General features: G+C 39.1%; 1 long non-coding RNA gene across 1 annotated transcript; it reads left to right on the top strand.

The window, feature by feature from the left end:
• The first annotated feature begins 12,095 nt into the window (after positions 1-12,095).
• On the top strand, positions 12,096-14,234 carry LOC122467795. The gene is made up of 2 exons (XR_006293068.1): positions 12,096-12,184; positions 14,006-14,234. It is a non-coding gene; the product is annotated as an uncharacterized LOC122467795 (long non-coding RNA).
• Positions 14,235-14,736: the final 502 nt, after the last annotated feature.

Raw genomic sequence — 14,736 nt, 5'->3', positions numbered from 1 at the left:
TCCAAGTTTGATCTTTCTCTCCTTACTCACCGCTAAATTAATCAGACCAGATCTCTTGCTATTCCCCACATATATTCTACCCTATCCTCCTTCACCTCTTTTATTTATTTACTGACTACCTATCTAAGGACACTGGATTGTATGTGGAGGTATGTTTTAGTCTCACCTTAGTCTGTAAGCTCCTTGAAGGCGTATTCCATTTCTAATTTATTTGTTCGTCCACTCTCACATTCCAGTTCTAAAATTCCAAACAAAGGAATTGCTCAAGGAATATTTTTTGAAATAATCAGATTGAAAAAACAAAGCTATCGTGAGGGAATGTCTCTCTAGGAATAAACCAATGAGACCAACTGGATTATTGATGCTGTAAGTAGACACTCGATGAGATAACTCAGATTTCTGGGTGACCTAGAACATGTCCTCAGGCCTAGCTCACCAAAGAGAGAGTAAAGCTTTGAAAGGTAATCTAAAATTTGTTTGGACGCAACATAGTAAGAAGAAACGCATCAACTTTCAGAGGGAAAATAAACAAAAAATGGAAACAAATGAATACTGTCCAAAGACAGAAAACAACCAGAAAAGTAGCCTTCCGAGTGGAAGACTTTGGCAGTTAAGGCAGCATAAACGCTAGAACATGGTGACTGGAAAACTTACTAAATGTAGAAGAAACATGTAAAGCAGATACAAACCATTAAACCAAGAAACTCAACAGACCTGAGTAAAAGATGATGAAGAAGGCAGAGGAGATTTACATCAGCTCCTGGTAAAGGGACAACGGGTGGGTGTTAAAACCAAGAATCCAACTCCACGACTACAAGTAATTAGTTGAAATATTTATGTTTCTGCAATGAAATAATTTAAAAATAATTTTTCTCGGTCTACAAATGGCAATATATAATACGCAATAGTTTTAAAGGACAACTAAACCCAGCAATGCAAGCTGTCCTGTAGGAGAGCAACTTTACGTGGGCGGATTCTACACATCACCGCGTGACTCCGCTCTTTACTGTAAGAGACTAGAGTCTTCGGTAGGACTGGTTTACCAAATGGGAGTTTTATGGGACTACCACGGGCTGGTTACATCTGCTCCCATATCATTTCTAGTGGTCCGAAATAAAAAGTTGTTATATTTGCAAATTAAGTTACTTTTTAAAACTCCATCACTTACGTTAAAAAATAAACCTCAAATCAAAAAGCTAGAAAGTGGCCGGGCTGAGATTTAACTTTTGACTCTGAAAGCCATATTTTTTTAATGTTTAAAAAATGTTTTTTTTAAGAGAGAGAGAGAGAGAGAGAGAGTGCATGCATGCATAGGAGCAGCGGAGGAGCAGAAAGAGAGAGAGGAGAGAGAGAATCCCAAGCAGGCTCCGCACTGTCAGTGCAGAGCCCGATGCGAGGCTCATTCCCACAAACCATGAGATCATGACCTGAGCTGAAATCAAAGGTTGGACACTTCACCAACTGAGCCGCCCAGGCACCCACGACAGTCGTATTTTTATTAGTGACTGTTCTACATGAACATACTAGCTACAGCTCTCCTGTATAACCTCAAAGTCCCCAGTGTATCTAAAGTGAAGTTACATCCTTGCAGGGAGATGAGCATTCCTTGACCTTTTGAATAAGTCTTCATGTGTTTCACTCTCGAGGGCATCCTTTTAAAATCTTATGTGTCAATTACGGTATTAGCAAAACATTTTTTGAATTTATGACTTCAAATTCTTCGTACCTTTAGCCCTCCCTCATTTCCATTCCATAAGTAAGCTGCAAAACCCCAGGGATGATTACAAACAAACACTCCGGGTCAGAACTAACAAAGACTTTTTAAAACAGAAACTTGGGGAGACTCTTCACATTGTGAGTAGAACCCAAGTGAACACAGCCTCATTTCATCTTTTGGACTTAATCTACTCCTCTTTTTAAATAGAGTATACTTTGATGTTAAAAAACAAAAACAAAAACAGGGCGCCTGGGTGGCTCAGTGGGTTGAACGTCGGTCCGACTTCTGCTCAGGTCATGATCTCATGGCTCGTGAATCTGAGCCCTGCTGTGCTGACAGCTCAGAGCCTGGAGCCTGTTTCAGATTCTGTGTTTCCCTCTCTCTCTTTCTCTGCCCCTTCCCCCCTAGCACACGCTCTCTCTCTCTCTCTCTCAAAAAAAAAAAAAAACAAAACATTAAAAAAACCCTCACAAACTCTCCCCAAACTCTCCCCACAAATCAATAGAAACATATGGATTTAATCGAATTGGTTTAAGTGACGAGATACATTACATTTGTAAGCATTTATGAGTAATGATTTCTCTGTAAGGTCAATACTTAGGTCAGTAGAAAAATTAAAACCTAATCTATTACATTCTCTTCATTAAAGATTTTAAAATTTATTAATCAACGTGTGCTGTCTGAAATGTGTTTACGATAATGATAACTAAATAAAATATCTAAAAATACGTTCATGCTCGTACTAATTTCTAGCTTTTAATTGATATGAACAATGGCTTCTCTTATTGCATCGAGGTTGGTTGTGGGCATAATTATTTTTCCATTCGTTTTGGTTGTTCTAGAAAACTAAGTAAGTGAGCTGTGGTATGATCCCTGAAAGCTTCCTTCCAGACACAGTCCACAGAGCTCTTGATCTGGCCCTCAAAAGACATATATGCTGGCATATAGACCACATGAAGACTGACTCATGAAGATTTTAAGAAAGGAATGATGGCAAACGAAGAATCCTGTAGATGTCATTCTGCCACAGGCGTTACCTGTTAACCTGCGGCAGAACTTCTCTACAGTTAAGCTACCAGAGTCCTTCTTAGCTAATGTGCTATTTATTTTGAAAGATAAACAAAAAGTGTCAAATCACAGGTTTTTCAGATGCAAAGGAAGTGCTGTTTTTATTACACCATTCAATACACTTTCTCCCTTCTAAATAGGTCATTACATTTCAAGCATTTCTCTTAGCAAAAGATGCTTTCTTCTCCTTTTTTTTTAAGTCCCAGCATAATCAGGAGGAATTTAAATAACTTTATTATTTGCATTTCAAATTACAGCTGAAGAGAGAAACTGAATGAAGTCAGTTTCCGGAAGCGCAGCTAGGAAAAAGAATTAACGAGGAAACCAGTGTTACCTGAGCCATTTCTGTACGATTAATGTTTCATCTCTCAAAGTCAATGTAGTCCTCCGCCCCCCCAAATACACATTTCTCTCCTCCTTCCTTGAATTTACAAAAGAATGAATACATTCTGAAGATACTTTGGGGTGTGTGGACTCGTGCACCTTCTTCCATAGGCAGAAAATAAACACTAGGCGATTATTTGCGCACCAATACATTGATATAGCTACTCATTTCAAAAATGCTAACTTTATCTGGAAACAGGCAGATGCAGACAAGTGTGGGTGCCTGATAACACGGATACAAGACGGATACGAATGCTATCAGCAATCTTGTGCATTAGGAATGTGTGCTTCTGCTGCTGAGTTGACGACACCAGGGTAAATACAAATTTTTTCTGTTCCCCAGAGATGTTTAGTCAAACTCTGGTTTTCTTCTTGATATCCGAGGTATCTTTGAGGACAGTGTTTTTCAAACTTTAATATGTGTATGATCACCTAGGGATCTTGTTAAATGCATGGTCTGAATCAGATGTGGGGTGGGGACCGAGAATTCGCATTTCTAACAAGCCTCTAGGCAACGTAAATACCGCACTTCTTAGGACCATGCTTTAATTATAAGGGTATAGAAGACAATACACTTAAGAGAAGTTTAGCAACATACATATCGTTATAAATTTTCCCTTTATATTTAATAGCACTTCTTGGCTATTTAGATACACAAAGTTCACAATGGTATTCTCATTTATATTTCAGTAGCTTTTGATACTATGTAGATAAAAACAAAATGGTTTCGTTTGCTCTGATGACTCAGGGGATTTTTTTTGTTTAGTTTTGCAGTCAATTGGATTGAGTCTCTTTGTCATGACTCAGATTTGAGTCCAAAAGCGAAGTGTTGTCTTTGTCAAGAGAATAACAATTCTTTTCCATACTGGCAAAAATCACTCTTGGCTTTGTTTCTTCACTTTGCTTTAGCTCCCGTGTCACCGACCACAGTTACATGTGGAGAACACAAGGTGCTTTATCAAGTAGACTTGTGTTGATTTCAGAATCAACACCTCACTATATTAGATATTAATGACACAAAAACAAATAAGGCATCATCCCTGACGGGCAGAGATGTATCCAAATAATTTCAGGGTAGTTGAGAGAAATAAGTAGAATATTCTGAGGGATAAGTGATCATTCTAGTTAGGGGAGGGTCATAGAAAGATTTATGGATGAAATGATTATCCTCAAGCCCAGCTCAGACAGCTGAGAAGGACTTGGCCAGCCAGCCGGAGTTGTCAATGACATTGAAAAGGAAAAATCCCTGTAGTCCTCTACAAGTTGGTGGAAGTCTGGCTTGCTTCGTTTTGATGGGACAATTGCTGGAAAAGAAGATGAAAAAGCCGGAAGGGAACAGTCTATGGAAATTGTTAAGTGGACTCAAAGACGTATATTTTATCCTGGTAATGTAGAGTCACTCATGATTTTTTTAATGTTTATTTATTTTTGAGAGAGGGATCTCGAGCAGGGGAGGGCAGAGAGAGAGAGGGACAGAGAACCCAAAGTGGGCTCCGTGCTGACATCGGCAAGCCTGACGTGGGATTCAAACTCATGAACTGCAAGACGGTGACTGAACCAAAGTCTCTTGCTTACGACAGCCGTATGGCACAGAAATTTCTAGTTTTGCCCCAGTTGTTAGAGATCCTTAAAAAAGAAAAAAAATGTAAACTGCTGTCAATCAGTATACTTTTCGTTCCTGTCTTTTGCTTATGGGTTTTTCAACAAAAAAGTTCTAAATGTTAACTCATAAAGAAGTTACTGAACCCCTGTCCTTCCAACTATAATCTCTTTAAGCCATGTTTCTCCCATGATACCTTTATAGGCCATTTTCTTTGGACAAAATCATAGAGCTTCTGGATATGTTCCCTTTCAGCTTTACTAATTTTAGAAAACATACAAAATGACTTTATCATGTTCGTTAGTCATTATATTAATTATAACAGGTTCTAGCAATGAGTCTACGAATAAAACACTAGAAAAAGTCTTCATTTCGTCAAACGTGTTTTTCAAACAAATTAAAAAACCCACACAAATTGTAAAGACTTGCATAACAAACCCCTCAATTCCCTTCACAGAGATTCACTAACCGCCAATTTTTTCACATTTGTTTTCTTCACCTACACTTGGGTCAGGCTGAAGTGTTTGAATAGAAGTCATAGGTGTCATAACACATTCATTTATAAATACCTCAGGATCCATCTCCCCAAAGTATGTAAATTCTCCGCAAATAAGCACAATCGCCTATGAGTGCAAAGAAAGTTAGCATCGATACCGTAATGACAATATTAACGACATTATTTCATATACGGTCTAGAGGCAATTTTCTTCCACTTTGCTCCAACATGACGTTTATAGTACTTTAAAATCAAAACTCACCCACTGAGTTTAGTTTTTGCATTTTGCGATTTGACTAACACTAAATTACCTCCAACTACCACCACAGTCAGGATACAGAACTGTTCATGACAATCTCTCTAAGGGTGCTTGGGTGCTGAGTACATTGAGTGCTCGACTCCTGACTTCGGCTCAGGTCATGATCTCACGCTTTGTGAGATCGAGTCTTGTGGAGGGATTCTCTCTCTGCCTCTCTCTCTGCCCCTCCCTCCTCTCTCTGTCTCTCTCTCTCTCAAAATCAATAACTAAACTAAACACACACACACACACACACACACACACACACACACAACCTCTCCAAATGGCTCTTTGTTCCTCCACAGTTAATGTACCCCCCTCTTCTCCCCACAATTAACCCTTAAAAATGTGTCCTCCATTTTTAGAGGGTTTTCCCCCTTTTGGGGAAGGTCAGATAAGTGCATTCATACATCCAGTGCCCTTTGAGTCTGGCTTCTTTAGCTAACGTTATGCATTTGAGATTAATCCATGTTGTTGCAGGTTTCAACAGTTCCTTCATTTTTATTACTGAGTAGTATCATATTTCACTAATGTACTAGAGTTTGTTTATCTATTACCCATCTGAAGAACAAGCAAGGTACTCCCAGGTTAAGGCAATTACAAACAAATCCACAAACATTCACATAAAAATGTTGAAATACATAGAGTTTTTCACTTCACCTGGGCGAATACCTTGCAGTACAATGTAGAAAATTTATGTGTAAGTTAAACATTTTTTTTATGTTTTTATTTTATTTTTGAGAAAGACAAAGTGCGAGCGGGGGAGGGGCAGGGAGAGAGAGGGAGACAGAATCTGAAGCAGGCTCCAGGCTCTGAGCTGTCAGTGCAGAGCCCGACATGGGGCTTGAACTCTCCGACTGTGAGATCATGACCTGAGCTGAAGTCAGCTGCCCAAACGACTGAGCCACCCAGGCACCCCAATTTATGTTTAACTTTGTAAGAAACAGCTGAAAATGTTTTGAAATCTACTTAATCAGATATTAATATATCCAGTAGAGCTGTCTTTAGATTAGTGTCTGCGTGTTATACATATTGTTATCTATTTACTTTTAAGCTATCTCTCTCACTATATTTACAATGAATTTCTTTTGAACAGCAGCTTGTTTTTGTTCTTTTTTAAATCCAACATGACAGTTTCTGTCTTTTAATTGGTTATGTAGCTCACGTCCATGTAACGTAATTATTGGAATTGTTCGAGGTAGGTCCACCATTTAATAGTTTTGGTGTTTGTCCCCTCTGTTCGTTTTGTTACCGTTTCCCACTTCCTACTATATTTTGAACAATCCGAATATCTTTTTCTTAAATTTTTTAATTTTTTTTTATTTTTGAGAGAGAGAGAGAGAAAGAGAGAGAGGTAGTACACGAGGCAAAGGAGCAGAGAGAGAGGGAGACAGAATCCAAAGCAGGCTCCAGGTTCTGAGCTGTCCGCACGGAGCCCGATACCAGGCTCGAACTCATGACGCCCGAGACCATGACCTGAGCCAAAGTGGGACGCTTAACCAACTCAGCCACCCGGGCTCTCCTCAATTTAAATATCTTAGAATTTCATTTTAATGTATCTGTTGGCTTTTGATCACTTTCTATATTTTTGGTGGTTCTCCTTGGGGTCCTATCTTTTCACAGTTTATCTAAAAGTTTGTCCCATTTGTTATATCCACATATATTGTCCCCTCCTTCAGCAATGTTTGCTTTTATCAGTCTGACATGTTTTAGAGCTTAAGAGGATAAAAATAACTTTTTATATTTACCCAGATATTTACCATTTTTTCTGCCCCTCTTTTATTCTTGGAGTTATAAGTCTCCTTCTGGTATTATTCTCCTTCTGTCTTCAAACTTCAGCATTTACTTTCAAGCAGTTCACTAATTCTCTGAGTTTTTTTTATGTAAGACCTGTTTATTTGTTTGTTTGTTTTGCTTTTTCCCACTTATTTGCATTGGACATAGAATTCTGCACTGGCAGTTTTTTCCTATGCTGGGTCTGGGAGGGCAAATTAAAGGTATTTCATTGTCTTCCGGCCTTCAAGATGTCTGATGAGAAGTCTACAACCATTGCTTCTCAATATGTAATGTATCATTTTTTTTCTCTCTGTTTTCACAATGTTTTCTTATCGTTGGTTTACAGAAGTTTCCTTATGTGTATGGGCATAATTTTCATTGACATTTTTCTATTCAACGTTCTCTAATTTTCTTGAAAGTTTAATTCATGCCGTCTATCAAATTTGGGGAGATTTTCAGCCATTATTTGGTTAAATATTTTATCTTTGTCAATCCCTTTCTCCTCTCCTCTAGGGCTCCAATGTTATAAATGTTATACTTCTGGATAATATCCAACAGGACCCCAAGCTTCAATTAAAAAATATATATATATGTGTGTGTGTGTGTGTGTGTGTGTGTGTGTGTGTGTTTTGTTCTCAGGTCTTCAGATCAAATCATTTCTATTGATTCACCTTCAAGTTCACTGATTCTGCCATCTCCATTCTTCTATGAAAAACATATCTCGATTTAAAAAAATTTCAGTGGTGCCTGGTTGGCTCAGTCGGTTAAGTGTCTGACTCTTGGTTTCGGCCCAGGACAGTTCATGAGTTCAACCCCACACCGGCCTCTGCACCGATAGTATGGGACCTGCTTGGGATTCTCTCTCTCTGCCCCCTCCTCCCTAGATAAATAAATACACTTTTTAAAAAATTAAAAAAAAAATCAGATACTGTATTTTACAATTCTAACATTTCCATTTTGTCATTTTTTTGGTAGGTTTTACCTCTCTGCGGAGAATTTCTACCTTTCCCCTTACTGTAGAATGTTTGCTTGTATCTTATGAAGAATAGTTATGTTGCTGTTTTAGAATCTTTGTGCTATAATTCCAACACCTATGTCATTTGCGGATCGGCATCCGATGATCACCTTTTCTTTTGAGGGTTGTCTAAATTTTCCTGAGTCTCTGTAGGCTTAAGAACTTTGATTGTGTCCTAAGAGTTCTGAGTATTATGTTGCAAGACTTTGGAAGCCATTAACATTCTCTGGAGAATTTCGAGTTTTTCTTTCCCACTCGATTAGCCCAATCAGGTCCAGATGACAACTTCCGCTTTGCCTTCTGTGGACAGTTGTTCCGAGATGTCTCTCCCCTTGAGTGTAGAACCAAGGTTTCAGGTAAGACGTGGACAGCAGCTTGTATCGTAGTTCAGCTCTCAAATGGTTGCTCCGCTTCCTGGATGTGTTCTGTGCTTGCGCAACTTAGAGCGTAAGCTGGGAATTTCTGCCAGTTGAGACGTGTGCTTTGGGTATTTCTTCTCTCCTTCTCAATATTTCCCCCACGCTCTCCAATGCCAAGGGTCTTGTGTGCTCAGTTGTCTAGTTTGAAAGCCAGGGTTCCTCTCAGAATTGTAGCTCCTGCACTGACACTCATGGGAAGAAGCCATAACAAGATGAGAAAATTAATGGCTATTTTCTCACACTCTTCTTACAACACGGATCGCCTTTTCCTGGTTTCTCTGTCAAAATTAAATATTTTTGCTCAGCATTTGGGGTTCCCTAGCGCTCAGCTGTTTTATCCAAACGAGCATGAAGTGACGGGAGCAAATTGTGTGAATATTTACTCTCTTTTCGGCAGGTAATCAAAATACAACAGTCATCTTCTTTACCTATCTTGAGAGGTTGACTTCAAAACCACTGCCAGGAACGTGTTCTCAAATCACGGAATCCTCTCTAGGTACACCGCTACCTCTGACCCAAGCTTTCAGGATTTGTCTCAATATTTAATGAGTCCTTTCTACTTAGGTTGTCTAAAAAATGTGTGAAATATTGAGCCCTTTTGCTACAGAAATATTTAGAATTGCTTCATACATTTTATTTTAGGTGGCTTAAAGATCAATATACCCTTTGGAATTAATTTTTTGTATAGTGCTAAAGATTTTCCATCATACATTTCTTATGTTAATATTTATTTTTGCTAATGTAGTCCAAAGGTTGTGCTAAAAACCTAATTTGGATGCTCTTATCCATCATGCTAGAGTGATACAAGAGCAAAAATTCTTGCTATTAAAGTTAAAATGTCTTATTATAGGGTATTTATGCTCTGGATGTTCTTAGCAAAGTGGAATTTTTATATTATGTCATTAAAATGAATATTAAAATGCTACAATGGCAAGATATGGATTTTCATATTTCCTTGGCACAGGGAAATTTTAATGCCAAGTAGAAATGTCATACAGTAGAAAGATCTGAGTTGAAGACTTTGATTTAAAGCAGAGCCATGTGATTTTTAAAAGTTCTGCTTTAAATTGCCTTAACTATTTCACTAATTACAGTGATCACACAAATAGAAAAAAAGTCTCTACACATCTACTCTCTTCTTTGTTTTCCTAAATACTTCATTCACGGAGGAAATCGAACAGCTGACTACTGAACTTGAACACAAAGAGTACCAGTTTGGTGTCATCATGTCTTACTTTGTTGCCCTCCTAGATACTTTTGACGTATCTTGTCAGATGGCCATCATCCATTTCTCTCCCTTTCTGGTGAGGATTTTCCGGACAACTTTTGAAAAACCAATGCTCACTGGTAGGATGCAACCCGTTTCCTATCCAGTAGAGTTGTTCTCGAACTTTAAATCTACCAGACACATCTGGAGTCTTGCTGAAGCAGATTGCTAGGCCCCACCCCAGAGCTCCTGATTCAGTATGTCTGAGGTGGGGCTTGAGAGTTTGCCTTTCTCACAAGTCCTCAGGTGTTTCTGGTGTTGCCAACCCAGGGGCAACTCTCGGAGAAGCATCGATCCGGGGTAAATCACTTTCTTTTCTCAGCCCAGATCATCCCTGAGCCGTCACAGCCTAAGTCATTGTAATGTTCTCCATGCTAAATCAGAAACACGAAACTATAAGTCAGTCAGAGAAAGGCAGATATCATATGTTTCCACTCATATGTGGAACTTGAGAAACTTCACCGAAGACCATGGGGGAAGGGAGGGGGAAAAAATAGTTACAAACAGAGAGGGAGGGAGGCAAACCATAAGAGACTCTTAACTACAGAGAACAAACTGAGGGTTGGTGGGGCTGCCGGGGGAGAGGGGAAAATGGGTGATGGGCACCGAGGAGGGCACTTGTTGGGACGAGCATTGGGTGTTGTATGGAAGCGATGAATCACGGGAATCTACCCCCCAAACCAAGGGCACACTGTATACACTGTATGTTAGCCAGTTTGACAATAAATTATATTAAAAGAAAGAGAGAGAGAGAGAAGAAAGAAACCCAAAGGAAGTGCTAAAGGAATTTGTTGAAGATGGTGTGGGATAGCGTTTAAGGGGACGGATTCTGGAGCCAGATACTATGAATTAGAATCCCACTTTTTTCATAAAAAAAAAATCACGCACACACACGAAACTATAAACTTAGGGTATGACAATGCGGTGTTGAAATGGGCATAGACTCTTGTGAGAAGCCAAAGTTTAATCAGTTGGGTGTGATAGTCAGAACCACAATGATAGCAAATGACATAAACCAGTGTCCAGTTGGATAAGCAATAACTCCCATCTTTGCTAAGAAGATATATCAGAAGCCTCTTTGTTTGCCTGGCTAACATCAATTCACTGAAGTCTTCCTTGATCTATCCCTTCACCAAGCTAGGTTATAGATCACGTATTGCCCTTAAGACATTCTGTGACTATATCTATCATTGAACTTTGTCCGTTCTTAGAAATAATCTTGTATCTGCATCTGTTGTTTTCCGGAAACATTTGGTCTCTCAGGACAAAAGTCATTGCCTATTAATCTTACTAATCTTTTAACCTCAATGTTTCGGACAAAATCTTGTGGGTGGTTGGCACCCTGTAAATTTCTGCTAAACAAGATTAACAATGGATGATATGTGAAAGGCAAAGCCAGAGAGTAGCCAGTCCAAGAGGATTTCCTGGGACATGATTGTTTACACCAGCATTTCGTCATAAGCTCATGCAAGTCTGTACATGAGAAGTTGTTGTCACCGCAGTCCTTTGCTCCTTTCAAGGAAGTGTTCATGAGCCTGCAACTTGTACAGAGCATGACAAATAAAATTCTCAAGGGGATAAGAGGTGATAGACTGGAAAATGTAGAGCTAGCTGGAAACCCACAAGCTGAAGGGGAAAATGTCTGAAGTTTAAAATTCATGGAAGGCGTATTTAACAATCAAGGTAAAATAAGCTAGAATCAGGCATTTTCTTTGTGATTTAAGAAATTACGTTAGCTCACTTTTTTAAAAGAAAAATACTACTTTGCATCATTGTAAATGCAGAGCACATTCATCGTCTACCCACATTTTTGTTCTTACTGCTTTGTTCGGTTGGAATGTTCTCCCCCTTTAAATTCTAAGCTATATTTACAGACCCCATGGCAGACAAGTTACCTGAATTTACCTCTGTTCTTGCTCCCACCTGCAGTGATTTCTCCCTCCACTGAACTCATACAGCACACATTTTACTAATCAAAATATTGCCTTAAAACACGCCAACATTCATGGAATGTGTACTGTCTCCAGCTACACATAAGTTCTTTGATGTCACTTCTCAGGAATGGCAAATTGGATGCATCTTGAACGCACCTTCTTCCAGTGACAGCGGCTGCTTGAAATCCTGAGATGAGAAGGATTCTGAGGGTAGGTAATGACCTCCCAGTTGTACGTGGAAGGAGAAAGCGGCGATATGTATGCAGGACATGATATCGTCACTAATTTTCGTATTCAAAATTTGTGGGACAGAGCTGGACTCAGAGAAGAATCACCAGTATGTTTAAAGACGAAATGACAAAGAATATAACATGAAAATAAATTTAAAAAAATTTTTTTAACGTTTATTTATTTTTGCGACAGAGAGAGACAGAGCATGAATGGGGGAGGGTCAGAGAGAGGGAGACACAGAATCGGAAACAGGCTCCAGGCTCTGAGCTGTCAGCACAGAGCCCGACGCGGGGCTCGAACTCACGGACCGCGAGATCATGACCTGAGCCGAAGTCGGCCGCTTAACCGACGGAGCCACCCAGGCGCCCCCAAAATAAATTAAAATATACTTTTAGAAATTTCAAAGTTGAGTGTAATTCCTAGGTAATGATTTAGGAGATGTTAACGAGCTCACGGGTGTACACAGTAAAACCTAGGATTGCGAGCAACTTGTTCTGTGAGTGTTCCCCAAGACGAGCAAACATTTCTAATAAATTTTAATTTGATAAATGAGCGGTGTCTTACAATGGGAGTAGTATGACGCCGAATGTCACATGAGCACAACTGAGAGAGGTTTCTCTCTCTCTCCCTCATTGTGGGATTGTGGGTGGTCATCAATGTAATGTCACATTTCCAAGAAGTCCTCAAAAGGAGGCAAAAGCAAGTGTCATTGGATAGGTTCCTGGTTACAGTTGCACAAAGAGAGAAAGATTCCATTGAGCCAATAGATAGCAGCGAGTCCATTAGTGACCCTCCTCTCTCTCGTCACCCTCACTCGGGCCACGAAGGTTTTCAAAGGTCAGTGCAGGTTAATTTATTTTTCTTTATGTTTTGCATTTTATTTCTTATTTTGTACTACATTACAGTACGGTAATCATTTTTATGCAAATATTTTGCGTTGTGGAATGAATCATGAGTTTTCATGATTCCTTACTGGGAAATTAATTCACTTTGATGTACAAGTACTTTGGATTACAAGCTTGTTTCCGTAGTGAATAATGCTCTCAAACCAAGGTGTTACTGGAGACTTAATTTTCTGAAACTGTGTTTCCACCAAATACTTTGTGTCTAACGTCCACGTAAAATTGTCACGTCTTTACCTATGTTCCTAAGGTAAGAGAATATGATTCCATATAAGCATCAAATTTAATCTGGAGTCTCCAGACTATCTCTTTCTGTAATTGTGAGTTTTCTGTAATTTATGATATACTGTACAACTGTCTCTAAAATGAAACATTTACATTGCAGTTGGAGAATATTAGGGCTTAAAATTTGAATGGATGTAAGAGCCAATTCCATATTTTTGCCTCTGTATTAATGCAGGAATTTCTTTCATCATCTCAGGAATGTGAAAATTTAAATCTACTTTGGCGATCTTAAAAACTGGACAGTGTTGGACTAGTAACTCAGTTGTTTTTTCTTCTTTCTGTTTTCTCAAGAAAATTAATCTAACTTGTTTTTGCCGTAGGAATAAGGATTCTTACTTGGTTCCAATGATTAAAAAATTACTGCTTCTTATAAATTTCAAGGATACTTTGATCAAGACACGGATATGGACAATGCTCTCATGTTCATTTTTCCCCAGAAGTGGGAATGGCTTAGACTCCTAAGCCCTGAAACTTTGCAAGTTCCCGGTCTTTGCATAAAGATAACTTGACGGTTTCTACTTCTGGATGGCATATTTTTATTTCTCCCCCTTTGGTTCTCATTCATAAATTTGGATTCTCAACTTACATTTATTGCATTTCTTTTCTATGCCAGACACTTGGCTCAGTAGAGGGTTACACAGCTGAAAACGATACAGCCGTGCACTCGAGAAACCATGGACTACTGAAAAAACAGATAAATAAACAGGCAGCTAGACTAAAATACAAATGTTACGATAGGAGTAGGTGATTCCTAACCCGTTAATCTTTTGCCTTTTGTGTCTCTCGGGATTTGGGAACCTTGACATCAACAAAATCCCTATATCTGGCGGACTTCCTTTTTAGTTGTTGTAGCTCAATCTTTTTCACCGCCATCTTTCTCATGACAACAATCTCCCATTCTTGGTCAGCACCGCTGAGTTCGGAAACCTTTAATTATCATTCACACACAATACCTACTTCTTTGATGTACCGATAATGGTGGTAATAAGGCATTCGAGCAAACCTAAACAAATTGGAGATGTGTCTCTTTCAGGGTCCGGATTCATTGATACGTTTAAAGTGTGAATTACCTGTGAAGGATATGTGCATAGGCGGAGTTGGATGGCTGGCTCTGATTTCGTACTATCCTAGGCAAAATTGTAGTGAGACAATTTTATCCTCAGTGTCTCATCCTGGACATGCCCTGGCCTAGATTAGAAAATAGCTCTCTATTCGTTGCTCTGGCTACATATATTTTCATTACTCGGTACCTGCTTTCTACTTACAGCACCGCAGAATGTGAGGCAGATCGTGTTCAAAGAGATGGGAATTATATAAACATTTGTCCTCATTTCTCCACATTCC

Source organism: Prionailurus bengalensis, chromosome B3, assembly GCF_016509475.1.
Source record: "Prionailurus bengalensis isolate Pbe53 chromosome B3, Fcat_Pben_1.1_paternal_pri, whole genome shotgun sequence".
NCBI classification, from domain to species: Eukaryota; Metazoa; Chordata; class Mammalia; order Carnivora; family Felidae; genus Prionailurus; species Prionailurus bengalensis.
This window is presented reverse-complemented; position numbering and strand designations above follow the sequence as displayed.